Raw genomic sequence first — 3992 nt, 5'->3', positions numbered from 1 at the left:
CAGAAGGTTCGGGTGAAGCTTTCCTTCGTGTCTCAATGAATGAAAAGGGACGCGTGGGAGACATGTATTAAAAAATATGAATGAAATGAAGATATGATTCGAAGCGCGTCAAATACATTTTCCACAATTTGCTCAATTTGCTTTGCCTCGCCGCCTGTTTGTGAATTAGAGCATCATTGATGTCTCTGTCTGAATTGCAACACATATTTCATCTTACCTTCACGCCCTTCGTTAATTATTAATGTGAGTAATGAATAAATCGTTTATAGTAGTTTTGAGCCTTTGTTATAGTCTCATTAGGCTCTCTCTTTCGCCAGGTCTCATCATGACAGCCGTGCAAGGACATCTTATTGACAGTTATCAACAGAGAGGCGCCAAGCAGGGAGAAATCATTCACCGTCAGCGTTTTGGGCCGAGGGGAAGCGAACCGTATGAAATGGCAGTCACTCAGTCAAGTCAGTAATATTGGCCCAAGTATTTATTTGTTTGCTAGTAAACCGGGCATGCAAACAGTTCCTAGACACATAGCTGCCATTCCTCTCAATTCTTATCTCTTCTTTTTAAAACAAATGCAGCTGATATCCTGACCTGTCACGCTGCTCCTGCCTTGGGAAACCATCCTTCATTTCTATTGCTTGCTCTGTCATGTGTCAAATTACGAATGAGGGTAATAACAAGCAGTAAATGTATCCGCATCTATTTATTTCAGAGCCGCCTTACGGGATTCTTTTGCTAATGGGATATACTAGTTATAACTGAATCATTATGATTGCTTTCTAAATGTTTTGACTACCTACATATTGTTTTAAACATGATCTTGGACTTTATGAGAATTCAGTTTCAGATTTTATAGGTGACATGCTCTTCGACATTTCATTTACCTGATGTGCATTTGAGTATTCTGTTCCTAGTCTCTTATATTTTGACTTAAATATTTCTGCTGATTTAACACGCTCCTCTTGTCTATGAATTCATCATTGTCACGCTTGCGGACAGATATGACGTCACTGTGTCAGTCTAAATAAAGGAAAAAAGTCTAATAATAGCAAATATCTTTAATGTAATTTTCATGTGCCTGCTTTTGGTTTTCTCTTGTTATATGAATGTTCTATTTCCCAATTTCGATATAGATGTAATGTTTTAGTTTATATTGTTTCCGTTATTGTATCATGAATGTTGACAAATCTAGTTCTATTGTCAATGTCAACAGAAAGAAACAATTGGATCTGTTTCATAATTTTTGAACGTGATTTTAATATTTTTGCTATCAAGCACGGGGTACCATTTTGAAAGCCAAACACTTTTCTCACCGACAAGGTTAAGGGGAAAGGAGAGATGTCTAAACACTTCGATGTGATATTCGCTGTTCAATTAAACAACCTTCGTTAGATCTGGCAATACTGTGCAGCAGAAATACGCTGTGCCGAACATTTAAGAAATTGTCCGTATCTGCATGTACAAAATCCCTTGACTAAAGCAGTTGGCATAGATGTAGATAATAATATCAAAGAAAATGAGCAAGGGCCCTGTGGTTGCCATATGATAGGATGTTCTACTTTACCAAAATATGTATTAGACCTTTAAAGAAGCATCATAGGATTTGTTACGCTATGGGCAGAACACTATAGGTGTAACAAAATGTACATTTAAAGTTTCAGACAAAAGCACCTGAGCTGGAAAGCTTGCAAGCACAGACATACGATAGAGCAATATGGCATGGCGTCATACCTAAATGGTGTTCAAATTGAAGTAAGAGAAACGGGACCATCAGCTTTATTTACGCATGCCATGCTATAAAATGAATCATGTATCGCAGTCAGCAAATTCTACGACAAATGCAATTTCCTGATGAACCAATGCAGACACTCTGTAACGGATCGAGCTCTAACTCGAGGCTAATCCAAGCTATTTTATGATATCATGGTGACCTTTGTAAGGTTTTCAACAGGATTAACTCTGTCTAGTCTTTTACCGCGAGGGCAAAATTATAATTAGCTAACAAATGATTCAACATTTTCGCTTGTGTGTCATGATGAAATGATAATCATAATACAAAATAAAGTGATAGGTTTACCACACTGCATCGAAGATGTAATCGATGATCCGCGGAAGGAGATGGTGTCAATAAAAAAGTTTGAAGCTTGTAGCGGAGAAAATGCTATGCGTGAATGAAAACCTCTTACAAAAGGTTCAGTTAAAGAATTAGCTGGACTATGCAACGCACAAGAACCTCAGGATAAATCATCTAAAGTTTTGTTCGATTCCATGTTTCGAAATAGACATGAACAAACGTCTCTTGATATTTTGAAACTGATATAATTACCTTTGACATTTCACGCTTCAACAACTTCTGCCATTTTCAGCATGACAAAAAGAGCACCAGAAGAATAAAAAGAAAAAATGAAATGACAAAGAAAAAGAAGGTAAAATTTACAATTCAAGAGAAAAAAACCCGGAGCTTCGGACGTTCCTTCGGTGAGACAGCGTAGGCTTTTCACGAGGACAGCTTCATTTATGAGTACCTCTGAACACTGTTTCCCTGATGCTGATATTGCAATCTGCTATTTTCGTCATTTTCATCTTATTGCAAAGTACACACACACACACACTCACACTCACACTCACACACACAAACACACACACACACACACACACACACACACACACACACACACACACACACACACACACACACACACACACACACACACACACACACACACACACACACACATACATGACATGCATTTAGACGTGACAATAGGTAGACACATGTACGTACATTTCCCTCTCCTTTTGCATGTATACGCCACCCGTAGCCTCGAATGTCGTCCCGGAAATGTGACACGATATTTACAACTGTCACTCATCCTGGCTTCTTCAATGAAGGAGGAAGAGCGAGTCAGTCTCACTAGTATCTCTGTCGCAACTTGACTCTTGCTGTGAACATAAAAACATTGATATCGAGGTGGGATTCCATATTAAGGGAGCAAGTATGTGTTTTCTTTTTTAATTCCTATCTACGTTCTTAGCGATCAGGAATATCAGTGCCCGGTTACAACAATTTCATGATATTTTTTTTAGTAAAACAGAAAGGCGAATATAAACAAGTCAGTCGGTTACACTAGTAATTTTACTTCCTTTCAAACTGCTGGCTGAGCTCAAATGGCTATTACTGCTGGTCTATATGAATTTCGTAGTTCTCCCCCATACGCTCTCTCCTTAAATATAATTCAATTCTAATTTTTGAGACTTATTATTTTCATTGCAGTTGTTGTTATCATCAGTATCATTAGGAATCATTATTTGTGCCGATTATCTTCTCTTTTTTACTACCTTTAACCATCATCACAGTTAAAATTTCTTTCATTTATTAGTGAGTATATAGAGTGTTGAGAGTGAGAGTTAGAGTTCTAGATCATTGTGAGAGAGATAATGTTTGAGTTTGAATGTATAAAATATTGTGCTGTTTGGATACATAGAGCTTGCGGTGAATTCACTCACCACACACACTCACACGACTCTCTCACTCTAACCATAACACTCTATCAGATTAAGTGAGAGATAGTTTGAGTGAGTTGTTATTGTGATTTGATGAGTAGTTGAGGAGTGAGTGGTGGTTGAGACTGGCACACAGGGTATCATCTTAATAACTTATTCACAATTCACTTTGCACACTCCAAACAAACACACACACATCTCTTCACACTCAATCTCACAGCCCTAATCACATCGCACACACAACAACTCTCACTCTCACTCTACACTACACACACTCACACGCTTGATTTTTTTAATATTTAGAGTTTTTGATTTTATGAGTTAGTTTTTTGAGTTTTAGAGTTAGTGAGATGTCATAGATAGAATTGCTTGATCATAGAGATTGTATATTAGATGAGGTGTGTGTGTGAGAGTTATAGTGATTTAGATATATTTTTATATTATATTTAGCAGTATATAGGCATCTATCGATCTAGTATCTGATCTATTCG

Source organism: Penaeus japonicus, unplaced genomic scaffold (assembly GCF_977035675.1).
Source record: "Penaeus japonicus unplaced genomic scaffold, GWHDUDI00000001_assembly GWHDUDI00000035, whole genome shotgun sequence".
Taxonomy (NCBI): Eukaryota; Metazoa; Arthropoda; class Malacostraca; order Decapoda; family Penaeidae; genus Penaeus; species Penaeus japonicus.
The sequence above is the reverse complement of the archived record's forward strand: the minus strand, read 5'-3'. Positions refer to the sequence as shown.